General features: G+C 38.0%; 1 protein-coding gene across 1 annotated transcript in view; it reads left to right on the top strand.

Moving 5' to 3' along the window:
• Positions 1 to 16,402, top strand: part of NCALD (neurocalcin delta) — a 388,804-nt gene that overhangs the window by 223,448 nt on the left and 148,954 nt on the right. The window contains exon 4 of the mRNA XM_058564737.1: positions 5,867 to 5,953. The gene's annotated coding sequence lies outside the window, so the exon portion shown is untranslated. The remainder of the gene's footprint in view (positions 1 to 5,866; positions 5,954 to 16,402) is intronic.

Genomic DNA, 16,402 nt, shown 5'->3' with positions numbered 1-16,402 from the left:
CTACAAAAAACTCCTAGAACTAATAAGTGAATTCAGCTAGGTTGCAAGAAATAAAATAAACATAGAAAAATCAATTGTATTTCTATATACTAGCAATGTATAAGTGGATACTGAAATTATATTAAATATACAGTATCATTTATAATCACTCAAAAACATATGAAATACTTACGTGTAAATCTAATAAAACATATACAGAATTTGTATGCTGAAAACTACAAAATGCCAATGAAAGAAATCAAAGAAGATCTAAACAAATGAAGAGACATACTACGTTCATGGATTGGAAGATTCAACATAGTAAAGATGTTGATTCTCCCCAAATGGATATTCAGTTTTAATGCAATTCTTATAAAAATTCCAGTAAAGATCTTTTAGATATAGACAATATTATTCTAAAAATTTATATGAAAAAGCAAAGGACTAGAATGTCTAAAATAATTTTGAAAAAGAAGAATAAAGTGAGAGTAATAACTCTTCCTAATTTCAAGACTTAGTATATAGTTACAATAGTCAAGAATGTGTGGAATTAGCAGCAGGATAGACACAGAGATCAATGGAACAGAATAGAGAACCTGGAAATAGCTACATATAAGTATAGCCAACTGATTTTTGACAAGTACGTAAAAGCAATTTAATAGAGGAAAGATATTCTTTTCAAAAAATGGTACTGGAGCAATTGGGTGTCCATAGGCAAAAAAAATAAAAAAGAATTTCAACCTAAAAATCCCACAGCTTATACAATTCAAAATGGATCATAGATTTAAATATAAAACATAAAATTATAAAACTTTTAGAAGAAAATAGGAGAAAATCTTCAGGACCTGTGTCTGCATGAAGAGTTCTTGAACATGACACCAAAAGCATGATCTTTAAAAGAAAAAAATAAATTAATTTGAAAAAAATAAATTAATTTGAATTTATCCAAAATTAAAAATGTTTGCTCTATGTAGGACTCTTTAAGAGGATGAAAAGGCAAACTATAGACTGAGATAGAAAAGATAGAAAGAGACATTTCACTGAAAAGGATATATAGATAGCAAATAAGCGCACGAAAAGATGTTGAAGATCACTAGCTATTAGGGAAATGCAAATGAAGACCATGATGGAGATAATCACTACACACCTATTAGAACAGCCTAAAATAAATAGTGGTAATGCCAAATACTGGCAAGGGTGAAGCAAAACCGAATCTCTCATACATTGCTGGTGGTTGAAATGGTACAGCTACTCTGGAAAATTGGTTGGCAGCTTTTTAAAAACTAAACATGAACTTACCATATGACCCAGCAATCACTCTCCTGGGCATTTATCCCAGAGAAGTGAAAACTTATATTCACACAAAAACCTGTACACAAATCACTATTTGTAATAGCCCCAAACTGGAAACCACCAAAAGGTCCTACAATAGGTGAGTGGTTAAACAAACTGTGGTACATTCAAACCATGAAATACTGTCCAGCAGTAAAAGGGAACAAACCATCGATACGTGCAACAACTTGGATAGATCTCAAGGGCCTTATACTGAGTAAAAATAACCCCAATATCAAAAGGTCAGACACTGTATGGTTCCATTTATTAAATTCAAGAAATTACAAAATTATGAAGATGGAGAGCAGATTAGTGGTTTCCAGGGGTAAGAGATGGGAGCAGAGGGGATGGGTGTGACTATAAAATGGTAATAGTATGGAGTTCTGTGTGGTGATAAATAATTCTATATCTTGATTGCAGTGCTGCTTATGTGAATCTTCACATATGATAAAATGATTTATAACTGTAAAAAATGGATTACATGTGGGTTTACCTAAACAAAAATGTTGTTCAGATTTGCTATTCTCAGGCTTTATTTATAAAATAGTCATCATCTGTGTGTAGTTACCTGATACTTGCTTTTTTTATTCATTTTATTTCTAAGGTTCATCCAAGTTATTGCATATAGCTGTGATTTATTGATTTTCCCTGTTGTCTAATATTTCATTGTATGAATATAACTCAGTTTATTTGCTCTCTTTTCGGTGGACATTTGTGTTAAATATAGCTTTTTGCTGTTTTGAATAAAGCTGTTATAAACACTTTGTGCACGTCTCCCAGTGCAAATATACAGGAGTTTCTCTAGAGAATATAGGTAGGAGTGGATTTGCTCAGTTGGAGGGTATGTAATATTCAACTTCATAAGATAAAGTTAAATTGTTTCCAAGTGCTTATATCAACTTATACTCCCACCATCAGTTTAATTTGCATTTTCGTGATTACAAATGAAGTTGCTCATCTTCTCATATGTTTATTCACCAGTCGTATTTTTCTCCTCTGTGACTATGTATGTGTCAGACATGTTTCTCATTTTTCTATTGTGTTGTCTTTTTCTGACTGATTCGTAACATTTCTTTATATAATCTGATCTTCTGTTGATTTTACATGTTGCAAACTTGTCTCAGATATTGGCATGTCTTTTGCTTTCTTTATTGTACCTTTCAATAAATAGAAGATCTTAATATTACAGTAGGCAAATTATCAACCTTCCTTTTGTGATTGGCTCTTTCCTGCTTTAGGAACTCCTTTCCTATTTGGAGATCAGAAAGATGTTCTCCTATATTTTCTCCTACAAGTTTTAACATTTTGCTTTTCACAACTAAAACCTAATCCCTCTGGAACTGATCTTTAGGTATTTCTCCTCTTTGACTTTTGGCTCAGTAAATTATTCCAACCTTCATGAGAGCTCTGTTGTCTTTTAATTCCAACTTCCTTGCCATATTTGGTTCTGATGCTTGCTCTTCTCTCCAAATTGTGTTTTCTGCCTTTTGGTATGCCTTGTAATTTTTCTTCGTAGCCAGACATGATGTACCAGGTAAAAGGAACTGCTGTAAGTAGATCTTCAGTAATGTTGATGAGGTTTTTGGGGAGAGGAAGCATTCTATCCTATCCTATCCTATGATTAGGTCTCAGTCTTTTAGCGAGCCTATGCCTCTGAACTGTGAACTTCACAAGTGTTTCTCAGTTTTTTTCTCTCCCGCCCTAGGGACAGGATGACTAGAGTGGGCTGTGGTTGAGTATATCCCTTTTCCCACAGTGGAAGGCTAGAGGAGGCTGGAGTTGAGTATTTCCCTTCCCCAGGTCAGTTAGGCTCTGATAATACTCCAGCAGGTTAGGCTCTGGTTAACTACTTTCCTCTGGGCAGGCCTTGTTAAGAACAGAGTACTCTGGCATATTTCAAAATGGCTCCTTTTTCACTCCCCCTTCTAGAAGCCCAAGGGGAGTTTTCTCTAACATTGACTGTGGGAATCTGGTAGAGCTCCTGGAAGTAAATCTCACAGTATTGTGAGGGCCCCCCTAGGACTGGGTCCCCCTGGAGTTTTTAACTACCAGAGTTGTCCCCACGGAGACTCCAGCAATTCATCAATTACAGTTCAGGTTTTCCTGCCCTGGCACTGCTTCCCACAGCAGTTTCCACTGGTGAGTCTGACTTCTGAATTCCTGTTGGTCCCTCCAATCTTGGGGGCAGCGGTGTACAAATCCAAGAAGAGCTGTTGATTTCCACTTGTTGTTAGGACAGAGTGGCGACTTCCAAGCTTCTTACGTGCAGAAACAGACACTAGAAGTCCTCTGTGGTCTTTTAAGAACTAAGTGAATGAGAAAGTTCGGGAAGAAAAGTCCTCCATGGCAAGATTTGAGAAGATAGCCAATTTTCCCTCAGGCAGCCTGGAAAAAATTTTGGTCACATGACCTAGGTTTCCTTTGTTGTCACCAAGGCATTCTTGCATTAGCAATATTGCAAGTGCTTGAGAGTCACATGTTAAAAAGCTAAAGAAACCAAAACAAAAGCAATGAATCCCCTCTCACCATGCTCCTACTACGGCTCAGATCATTTAAATGAGCTATTTGTTGAGAAAGAAAGCATAAATTTAAAATACCTGTTTGTATAGCATTCAAAGTATGGCTTCTGCTTTTGGAGAGGAAATGCAGTTTATTGGAAATATCGCTGGACAGGGAGTCAAGAGACCTGGGGTTAACCCTTGATCTGTCATTACCTGGTTATGAAACCTCTTTCTATCAGAAGTATGTTCAGCTGTGTGCAACAAGAACCTTTCTACAGTGGCTAAACCAAATCCAGTTTATTTTTTCTCCTGTAACAGCCCAGGAGGAGACAAACCAGGCTGTACTCCCAGTGTAGTGGCTCCTGCTTTCCATTTAGTCTTCACAGCATGGGGCTTTTGTCTTCATGCTTGTCACTTCATGACTGCAAGATATGGCTCTACCTCTGGCATTATATCAGTGATTCAGGCATGGAAAAGAAGAAGGGCAGAGAGCAAAAAGTGAATGCCAGAGCCCTTTTAAAGAGCTTTTCCTTGAGATCTTCATAATAACTTCAGCTCACATCTCCAGAGCCAAAAATGTTCCACCTGCCCATCCTTAGCTGTAATTTAACAGGGCAAATCACTGCCTGAACAAATCAAGGTTGTGTAAAGAAAAAGGGGTAGTCTGGGAATTGGATGGGTAACCAGCAGTGTCTGCCCCACTCTCTAAGCATCCAGTGGGAATGCCTGCCCCCGGGCATGGCTGTTTGAATGACAAAATGGAAGCTCAAATGCAAGAGCACTCCATACACTACAAAATGTATTTCATAAACAAAGGGGAAGCATTCTGACCTATTTTCTCAGAGAGCAAATCTAATGTTAATAGAAAGTCTGACTAAATGTAGAGCCTTGGATAATCAATATCTGTTGAACTTCAGCTCATTCTCTTTCAGATATCTTCAGATAACCCAAGAACTAGCGTTTCCATGGATATACATCCTCAAATACCAATCTTCAGATTCAGATTATTGTCTGACATTGTTATAGTGGGCAGTTGTTAGTTTTCTCCCCAATATCTCTTTCCCCCTTTTCCCTTCCTCTCAGTACCCTCAATGTCTTTCCATGTGATTTTTGTTGGAGTGATCCTACCCTTACCTCCAGGGATAAGCCTCGATTAATTTAAGGTGATTCAGCAAAGTATAGTGACTGAGTCAGCGATGGGCAATCTGAGTGACCTCAGAACCGGGAACTATCAGCATGCTAACACTATCCTCCTGGAAGATGGATGTGTGGTCTTGAGCTGCTGCAGCTATTACTTTTTGCACCATGATGGGAGGCAGCCTGAAGGTGAAGTCAATCTACAGCGAACACCCGTGCCAAGAGAATTGCAGAGAATCAAATGATATAGTGAACCTCTGGTTTCCCCAAACCAATCCTACATCTGAGTTTTTTTCCCCCAGATCAATGAACAAAAATATTTCCTTGTTTTGTTATTTATTTGTATAAATGAGTTTGAGTTGGGTTATCTGTTACTTGTAACCAAGAGATTCCTAAATGATAGTTTCTATATATATTCCAGGAAAAAATTATATATATTATATTATTTATTATTTTAAATAATGTATATACTTAAAATAATATATTACTAAATATATTATATATTATGTATATATGTACATATATATATTTATATATATATGAGTTTATTCTGAAGTTTACCATCCTTCCAGGATTAAGGCCATAAGGCTTGAATTTACTAAGAAATCCTGTTTCTTCCTGTAATAAATTGCCTGCATAGCATCTGTCTAGAGGATTTTAGACTGTGAAATGCTAGGACCTGAGTGCTGCTCTTTTAGGGACTGTACCTGTCAGCCCTGCAGCACAAGACTCACCCCTGAGTACTTTGACCCAAAGACCAATTAGGCTGAGATGTGTCAGTGTTCTTGTAGGTGTGTTTCCTGTTTCCTGTTTGCAAAAGCAACTACATAAGAAATAAAAGTAATAGCCTTACATAAACTGCTTACTGAGCTGTCAAATGTTCAAGTAAAATATTCATTAATTATGAGTGATCTCAGTTGCAGGGCCATTGAAGTGCTGGTGATAAAATCTGTTGTGATCCCGTGGAAGGCTCTGAGATCCAAGGCGCCGTGTGACTGCATATTGTGAGTTACTTTTCTAACCTCTCGGAATGCCTGGGTTTTAAATTGTATAAATTATGATTCAGAATGCAAAGATGTTGCGTCCTAGTTAGGTTGTTCTGTGTTTATACGTTTTGATATTTAGTAAATAGAAAATGCTGACTTATATCTGTCATTAAAGCTTTGTCGTGGGGTATACATTTCCATTGTTAACTTTAATGAATTTGTATGTTACTGAAAAGAAAACCGTGCACTCATTCTAATTAAAAACAAAAATCTGTTCTCTTTTATGGTGACTCTGATTAAATGGAAACTTTATTTAAGTATAAAAGATTTACTTAGAAAAAAATCAAAAAACAGAAGTTATAATGAAGTAAAACCCTGACTTGCTTCCTGGAAAAAAAGGCAATACATACGTGCCCCTCCTTACTTTCCAAATCTACTCATTTGGTATGGAAAATTGAAGAGGATATTGTGCTGCAAGTAGATGGGATGTTTTCTAATTCAGAAAAGATCCTTTGGAAATTTTATTATAGTATAATTAGGGCAGCAGCAGCCGCAGTACTGAATTTCCTGTTAAGATAGGAACATTATTACTTTCCTAATTTGTTGATGTGGGTCTCGAAAGCCAGCTCATCGAATATTTAGGAAACTAGCTTTTCAGGAAGGGAAATCTACTAGTATATGTATTTTTTGGAAATTTTTCAAAATAGGCTAATGGCCCAGGTGAGAGCCAGCCAGGATTTTAGGCAAGGTAATATGGCTTAGGTCCCAGTAATACATTTTGTGGCTGTTTGTAAACAAGGCATGAATATTGATTAACATGTACTTGGCCAAATAATTTTATATGAGGAACAAATGGCAAAAATAAAATAAATGTGAGCAAGAATAAAACCTTATTTTTTATTTTGCTGATATTGCAGGGAAAGAAGGGAGATAACTTTGATATAAAATGAAACTTAAATGTACTTAGCTTTTTTTATCCAACTTCCTTTATCCCCATTAAGTCTCTGTGGTTTAATGAATGTTAGATGAACAACATGGCTCATCTAGGTGTAACAGGAAAGTGAAAGTGAAAAATCTTTATTCCAAATTTGGTAAATTTGGTAGGCCAGTCCTTTTAATGAGATCTGTAGAACGGTAATAAAGTATTTGAAGTCATGCTAAAGAAAATCTCATGTGGCTTTTTTTTTTCCCCTCTCATGAGTTTGAGAATTAAGCTTCAATCTCAATGCATTTCTTCTCCTGGAAGCCAAGATAGAATTGTGCATTTACGTTGGTAGGGATCAGGCAGCCCGAGGGCCTCTTTCTTGTTGTGATACTCTGGTTGAACTACTTATGCATATCGCAACCCTAAACATGATTGGAGCCATTGCATTAGTTCCTCGAATCTTTCTGGCATCAAACTAAAGAATAATAGGCAAATGTGTATTCTCCCCCAAAGACAGTAAAGCACGAGCATGGTTCAACCTAAGAACCTTTCCCCTTGACCTGGAGGTGTAGAGAATCAATGTGTCTGCTATTGGCTTCTGGTCCTTTCTGCCCCTCCTCAAACACCCAGGTCTCTCTTCTGTGTCTGTGATCTCAGGGCCAGGTGGTTCCTCACTGTAGATTCCCTTCTCAAGTGAGCCCCAAATATGCTCTATGTCACCTCTGGTTTGTGTGGAGCAAGGAGAGGCTGCAGGAGTTCGTGCTGCAGATTTGAGGCATCTGCCAGACCCAAAGGAGGACAGTTTGGAAGAGAAATTGACAGAAAAGCTCTTGGGGCAGTGAGGGAGCCACTCCCTGCTCAGCTACTGTTGGCTCAAGAGAGGAATGGACAAGGCAGGGAAGGGGATGACCTCTATAACAGAGGCTAACCTTCCTAACCGGGGCTTTCCAAAAGGATGGCCTGAGTTAGCAAATACTGCCCCAATTTCCTGGGCTTTCTGGAATTTTGTTCAAGAATTCCAGGCACTCTAGTAAAAATTGCCTAAGGACAGAGATCCTGATAAGAATAGATAGGGAACAGATATGTAAAGAAACTATTTTACGGTGAAGTATATGAACAGACTCTAGGTTTACAACCTATTTCTGATTTCCTGTTGTCTAGGTGTCTCTCTTTGGCTCTCTTAGGCTAGAATCATTTTGTCTGGATCCCCAAGAAATCCATAGTCTTTGCCAAGGCTTCCTATGTGACTAGCTTCTTAGTTACATGATATTACACAGAATTGTATTTTTGTACAATTTTCTGTGCTAAAGACCTTTTTCTTCCTCCTCTTAAAAAAAATACCATTTTAATCCTCTTAGTCTAGGAGCTCACTACTCTTTATTTTTAATATCCCATAAATTTCCCTCTATCAAAAAACACCTACTTTGTCAACAGAATATCTTTCATTCAGGAAAAGTAATGGGGAGAGATTATCTCAGAGGCTGAGAGCACAAGATACGAAATATCTAGAGGATAATTAAAGTATGCTTCCAGATATTTTCAAATAGAGACAAATACTGATCATCCAAATAATTGATTCCCTGACGACCATTTTCCATCCAGTCATGTTCTTAATGCCAAAACACCTTGTAAATTCAGGGAAACAAACAAACAAACAGATTGCTTTTTTATTAGTACGTAGAAAAAAGAATAAAAAGAGAGCAGTTGATTTCCCAGCAATTTTGCAATAAGTTCAGTGTCATGCAGACTTAGGAGAATGTAGTTTTCAGCAGATAAATGATGATTTCAGTTGACCGAAAAGTGTTGATTAAGCGCCTGTTTAACTTGAGCCCTAGAGAAGAATGATACGGTATAACATGGACTCATATATTTGGTAAGAGATCTTGCTCCTAGAAACATAATTTATTTATTCATTCAGTAAATATTTATTGAGCATTTGCTGTATGACAAGCATTGTGCTACAGTTGAGTGATGTGGGCTGGGGGGGAGAGGGTAATCAAATAATTACACAAATGCATTTTACAAATGTGATCATTACTGTGATGGAAAAAAGGAAAACACAGGCAACTGAGACTATAAAATACAGGCACGACATGTAGTCTAAGTGGTGACCAGGGAAGAGCTCCCTGAAGACATCTGAAAGGGCTGGGGATGGTGAGGAGAGTGTTCCGGGCAGAGGCCCTGAGGTAGAAGGTAGAAGGGAGCGTGGAGCTTACTGGGAACTGAATGGAGGCCAGCGTTGCTGGAGAGCAAGGGAGGCATGATGCCAGCGAAAGCTAGAAACGTGGCCGGGGCGGATCGTGAAAGACTTGGTAGGGAATGAATGAATGAACAGAAATGAGTAGTTTATAACATGGAGTGAGTCCTGTTGTCTCCTGTCTGTAGGGTGAAAATGAAAGGAAAAGGTAATTGTGTAATGACTCTGCTGTTTGGGAGAAGGTCTTCATTCATTCATTCATTCATTCACTCCTTCAGCCAACAAACATAAGACAAAATCTCTGTTCACATGGATCTTAAATTCTAGTGGAACAAGCAGATAATATGCCAGTAAGCAAGTATACAAGTTTTATAGTAATATTTTGTTTATGAATAAGTGGTGTGGGTGGTCTTTACATGGAATTTAAAAAATAATTTCTAATATGCATTGAATTGCATCTAAGTGTGGTTGTTCCTCTGTTTAGTTAAATAAAGTTAAATGCCCTAGCAGCACTAAGATGCTCAGTACAGATGTTCCTTACAGTACTCAATTCACAGTCAGAGACTTGGGAGAAATCCCAAGAGAAGAAAATAAGCTAGGGAAGCTGTGGGATTTGTATTTGTTCTTGTTTCTGAGGAGCTAGTGATTCCCCTGCCCACCCTGCCCCTTACCACCTCTTCCTGGAGTGGCGAGGGGAAGATGAGAGGAGCAATGAAAAGACTTAAATGAAAATAACTGAGGCTAACACTGGTCGAGAAGGATCTCAGAGGGAAAGTATTTCAGAGTCTTTCTATTTCTTTTTACAAAAAGAACTTAGTACATATATCTTATGATACGCTTAATATACTGTATAGATTTTGCACATTTGTCATCTCTAAAAAAGGTTCACTTCTTACAATGAAGGTACACATTTAAGGAAAGGTATTTCTTTGTCACATTTCTAAAACTGTTATTCAAATGATGGTGCATCTTAAAATCATCAGTGACTTACAACTCAGAAAATAATAGATATCTGGAAACTGGTTTGAGTTTTCAGTCATGCCTGCCTTTTCTGAAGATCTGCTTGAAGATTTCCTGATGACAATGTTTGCATATCTGCATATAAAGTATTACCACCAATGGAATTAAACCAGGGCACCTCTGAGGGTCACCTTCAGGTTTTGCTTGCAAAAATCAGAGTAGTTCAGTGTATCAAAGGGAGGCATAATATCTGTTTTAATCTTCAGGAACTTCCTTGTTTCTGATTTTCAAATCGCATGAATCGGAGTGATAATTTCTACAGAGGAATAATGGAAATGTTGTTAGGGTTTCTCAACTGCAGCACTGTTGACATTTTGGCCCAGATTAGTCTGTTGTAGGGGGCTGTTCTACACAGTGTAGGATGTTTAGCAGCAGCCTGGTGCCAGTAGTATCCCCCCAGTCATGACAACCATCTCTAGCCATTGCCAAATGTCTCCCAGGAGGCGCAAACTCACTCTCAGCTGAGAACCACTGCTTTAGTATATCATAGTCAGTGACTCACAATGCCGTGTTTTAGCTTTGTGTTGTATTTGTATTGTGAACAAGTCCAATTCTGAATGCAGAGCTTTCAATTTAACAGGATGGTATTTGTATAATTCTATGGTTCTTATATCACAATTAAAAATAGTATTATGAAACCAGAATTAGAAGACTAAATAAATAGATTTTTACTCAGCTAGACGTATGAAATCCTAACATGTAATACATTTTTCTGTGGGGAAGGGGGGTATACAGTTTGAGAGCCTTGTTTTGTTTGTTAAAACTTTATAAAATTTTACCCTCAAAATTTAAAACTTAACTTGGTCGCTCAATTATTCTTTTGAAAGTACATTTATGGGAATCAATGCCGCAAAGACTCCAACTCAGTCAGCTGCGAGAATTAATAGCCTTTTGGTGACACATAGAAACTTAAATGAGGCCCATTTAATGAGTTCAATTCTAGTTTTATAGAAAGCCGAGAACAACAGAGAGAAAAAACTGCCACTCATGTGTCCTTTGGGGATGGTACTTGACATTTTAGTGTAAGTTATTACAATAATATATTGGTTTAATGTTTCCTTAATATCTGTGATTTAATCAGTTTCTGAAAACGAGAAGAATCTGTGCTCTTTCTGTTAAGCTAAGAAATGGCATTTCAAAATCGCTTTAATCATACATGGTTAGATCTTCTCAAGTAGTATTTTACTATGCTATAGAGCCTGGGGAGACTTAAGATTGCATAAATTTACTTAGACATATGACTAATATATGCCACCATTAAGAGAACTGTTTTTCAAATATTCCTTTTTACTGTTATTATTTACTTTACCTAAAGGCCTCCTGCCTCAAAGTGTTGCATATAGTTCAAATGAGACCCATATTATATTGTAAAATAGAGCTTTCGTCCTTGTTACTATCATGTTCATGTTCAGGAATAAGAACTTCCAATTGTCTCAAAAATAAAGTTCTAATTCTTTTTCATGGCACTTGACTAACTAATGGCTGCAATCAACCTTTTCAAATTTATCTGCTTTATCTCCATTTGCCCCTGTCCCCATATCACCCTCCAACTGCAATGATCTAGATGGCTTGGGCATCCTTGCACTTTTCTGCCTTCATAGCTCGTCTCATGCTGTAATCTCTACCCTTCAAATTCCAACCCATGCCTAAGATTCACTTCTTCCATGAAACGTTCCCAAATTTTCTCAGTTGGAATTAAACTCTCCCTCTTTCCTATCAAGTTTGGAGACCACTAGACTAGGGCTTCTTAAACTATCTATGGGAAAGACTAGGTTTTTTTTTTTTTTAAATTTTCACCTTGTCACATGCCAATATGTGTCCTCCTGTCCATGACCAGAACTTAGATCCTGCCACATGAAATTCGCTATGCGAGTTCAGCAATATTCAAACTGGTCCATACCCCATTCAACGAGATGAGTCCACTTGATCACACACTCCATTTGATCACACACTCCATTTGATCACACATTTGGATGTTGCAGTAATGTCTAACTGCTGTAAAAATGTCTAAACAATTACTGGCAATATCTGTGCTTGTCCTGTTACAGCCTGATAAGAAATTGTTTGTGAGGTGGCACTGGTCCACAGACCACACTTTAAGTAGCACCACCATGGACTATAAGCTCTCTGAGGACAGGGCTTAGATCTGCTCTATTCATCATTATAATTCCAGCACCTGGTGTGGCCTGTCACATAGTAAGCACACTTATTACATGTAGAAGTATCACACTATAGATAATAGCACCTGTCTCCAAAGTCGCTTGGATCAGATCTTGATCACTTTTTAGCACCCACAGGGTATTAATGCCTTACCTGTATCAGAAAGTAAGAACGAATGAGAATATCAATTCATTTATTTTAAAAATACATGCTCTTTAGTATAAAATCTGCTGAAATAAAACATACCTCCAGCCTACTAGTGCTGGTACGGCTGTTATAAATGAAGATCACTTGGTCAATAATTTAATTGTCTTTCACTAAATATTTGCAAAAATTCACTGCATTCGAATTCATTTAAGTAAAACAAAGGGAGCTTAAAAGAAATCTACAACACGTAGCCTGTTAAATAGCAATACTGAGAAATTGTCTGGGAGAAATGTATTCCTAGTAGAAAAAAAATACAACCCACAAAAACAAAACCATATTTAAAACCAAAATGGCTTTCTTTTTGCAGCTCAAGGGGATACAGCAAAACCCTTAAGCAGTCCAAAATTGTATTTTTGAAAATGAGGATCACGTGGAGTTAGTTTAACGTCTATCACTGTAATTTCTACTGGGAAAACACCTGGGACATGAGTAACGTTTTTCAAAATTTAAAATGTAAGAGATTCAGAATACATTACTTGACAGTGCTATTTGAACACAGATTTCTAGCTTTCAGTAGTTCAAGAGTGTCTTTCTAAAGTGGTAAGAAGTAGTTGCAGTGGAGTGTTCATATTTTTCATTGAATATTTCATTATATTAAAGTTAACAGCCAAGAAAAACAAGGCCATTTACTATATGTTTTTCCCACCCTTATTAGCCACTTACTTTTCCATGGAACATCTGTTATTTCTGGGAAACATACGGCATATGATCAGAACCATAATTAGTAACAGTTTGATGTTATAGGAATTCAAATTTTACCAATTTCCAGCTCTATTAGATCGGTGGCTTCCTCTGAAATATAAAAACAGCAAATACAGATCCTAAGGGTGCATTCTGGAGTTAGTTTTTTCCTCCTTTACAAACTGTGGAATTTGCGTGTTTTGATTGAGGACTCTTGATTGAAGATTCTTGCAAACACTTTTGTAGCTCTGCCCAAGAAGTAGGCACTGTTCTGAGCACTTTACATATGTCAACTTATTTAGTCGTTGCAGTAACAGGTGAGAAAACAGAGGCATGAAGACACTGATTTACCTTAAGTCACTTCAATGGGAAAATACGTAGTTGAGATTCACCAGATTCTGGCTGTCTCCAGATTCGGTGCACTAGCTTTCATACAGTAGTGTCTTTTGTGCAGCTTTGCTCCTCTAAGTAGATGAAAAGTTCCAGAATTCCACTGGTAGAATCCTGCTGAAGAGGTTATTTTCTTGCAGACTGTTTCTGCCTAATATTTACTTAGTAGCTGGGAAATGCTGAGTAACTGATGAATACTGGATAACTATGAATCATGGGTAACTGGGAATTCTGGGTAACCAGAGAATGCTGGATAATCAAGAATGCTAGATAACCAGAGAATGTTAGGTAACTGGGGGAAAGGGCCAAGAAGCCATTAGTTGGCAACTCTTTCTGAGCAACTTTCTAGTATCTGTAAACCAAAGTGTTGTTGTCATCAATACAGGATCTGGAACTGTCCTGCAGACTTGGTCACCCTCACACAGGATCCCCAAAAGCAGCATTATCTTTGAATCAGAAGGATGAATATTTGTAGAACCATTTTACTGCAAATCTTTAAGTATATTTAAAATTCACAATTTTCTAGCATTTGCTACATACACATATACAGTAGCGGAGAGGAGACATTTCATGAAAAGAATGTACACTTATTTATTAATTAATTGATTTTTTGTTTAAGACTAAGACACTGTCGGGGAGTGGGTTAGCAGGGAACCTTAGACTTCCCAATAGGACAATTATCACTGACTTCTAATTCGCATTCCTGCCAGGGGACAAAGGATAATCTCTTTTGCTTTGTGCTGGAAGCCATGGTTGCCGAGAGGCTGATTATTCACAGAAGTAAGGCAAAGCATCTCATCAATCTCAGAACATAGTTTGTCCCATCTTGTGTTACTAATGGAGTTATTAAGGACTGAAAATGCAACATTGCTTAGCAACATGCATCACAGTATTTACTCTTTTAAGCAGCAGCAACTAGTATGTCTTGCGAATGTCCTGGCAGGTGTTTTCATTTTCCTTTTTAAGTAACATTGCTTACATCCATTGTCATGGTGTTAAGCTGTGGCTTGGTGGGGGGTTTAGGTAGACTCCCTTAAGGACAGAGATCAACCCTGAAAGCTAGCATTAGTGCCATCTAGAACAAAAGGAAATTAGACTGCAGGTAAGAAAAAGTAGTAAAAGATTTCTACAACTCTAATGTTCTATATAAGACTTCTAATTTTTACTGCTGGCAAGTATGTGATGGTGGCGATGTCACCCCTGTGAGATGTGGGAACTTGCTATAATGCTGTTCAGAATTTTTTTATTGGCTCTTGTCTTTCAGGCACTAACTAGAGTTCATAATAACCAAAAGTGAACATAATCCCTATTTCTTCCTAATGAAAAGGTAACACTTTCACTAATAACAGTGCTAGCACACCCCTGTTATTTACACTTTACCACGTGTGTTGGAAAACCAGTTGGCGTCTGGGGAGAATTTGATCTGGATGGACTTCTACGCAAGCTCTCCTTTCTTCTCCAAATTAGAACAGTAACTGTACATCTTGGAATCCTGGCATTCTTCTACTATCTTCCCTTTCTCTGCCTCCACAGTTATCCTAGCTCGGTCTCTTAAATCCTTGTGTTTTAACTCGACTTCTGCTCTGATGAAGAGCAAGAAATCCCAGGGGTTGGGGCCATCTTGCAGGAAAGACTGTCTCTAAAGAGGCTTGAACAATTGTGGGAGGAAAGAGGGGCCAACCTTCCTGAGTGAAAACAACGGGGAAAGAATCAGTTCACTGCTAGAACAGAGGCAGCCATTCATCCTGGAGGGGAAATGTTCCACTTGGGATTGTCACCCAGTGATTGATGTCTGTTCAATCCCAAGACATGTGGAGGAGCTTTTGGGATGAGAATTAGTGAGCAGATTGTTCGATTCTTTGTCCCTCCTGGGGAGGGTCCTGGAATGTGTACATCTTCTTCCTGTAGTTTCAGTTTTCAGTGCTTTCCACGTCTTTGGTTTTGCTTTTGCTTTGGTGTGTCCTAGAATCACTAATTAATTATGGACCCAGTTCATTCTGTGCAATTGCTAATTGGATGTTTTGGAAAATTACTCCATGCTGTCTTAAATAATGATGAGAGAATTAAAAAGCTGAGAGGTGCTGGGAAAGATAGAGAGACCATGACCATTGGAAATCCAGCAAACATCACCAAGGATATCTCTTACCTCAGTAACCAGGGGAGACAGAGCACTGGGACAGAGGGCTTAGAAAAAAAATGCTCACAATGAAGTGATGAAAGGAACAAGGCCAACAAAAGGGTGTTGTGTTGGAAGAACATTTTTGTGGAAGGAGATCCTGTTTGAAGGCTGTATTGGGTGGACAGCCCTAGCCAGCTGGGGCCTCCTTTTGGGCAAGCAAGTTCTCTGAAAACAGGGGGAATGGCCAGGACTTTGGAGTCCGGCATACTGACGTCTGTGTCTGGCCTCTGCCATTTACTAACTGTGGGATTTGGAGCAAATGACTTTACCTCTCTGAGCACCCAGCTCTTCATCTGTGAAATGAAAAATGATAGTACCTGTCCCATAGAATTGTGGTGAGGAGTAAGTAGGATCAAGTTGGTGAGTGTCAAGACCACTTCCTGGCACATAGCAACTCTCAGTACTGGCTAACCATTATTATGCAGGAATATTGTCAACTTAATGATGTAATAATAATAAAGATATTAACAGAGGTTAGGTATTTAGCATGGCACAGCTCAGGAAGGGTTGGCTTTAAAATACATTGTAGGAGAATTATTATTCCCATCCCTTCCTCTCCATTCTCTTTCTGGCCAGTTTGTTTCCTTCCCTTATTCCCTCACCCCCTTCACTCTTCCTCTCAGGGAGAGGAGAGGAATTTTGAAATTGTATAAGAAAAGTGCAGCTGTTCAGATGGGGCCTTTGGTTGTTGGGAAGGAGGCCATCAGA

Source organism: Diceros bicornis, chromosome 21, assembly GCF_020826845.1.
Source record: "Diceros bicornis minor isolate mBicDic1 chromosome 21, mDicBic1.mat.cur, whole genome shotgun sequence".
NCBI lineage: Eukaryota > Metazoa > Chordata > Mammalia > Perissodactyla > Rhinocerotidae > Diceros > Diceros bicornis.
Note: the sequence above shows the minus strand (reverse complement) of the source record. Positions and strands in the feature narration are given on the sequence as shown.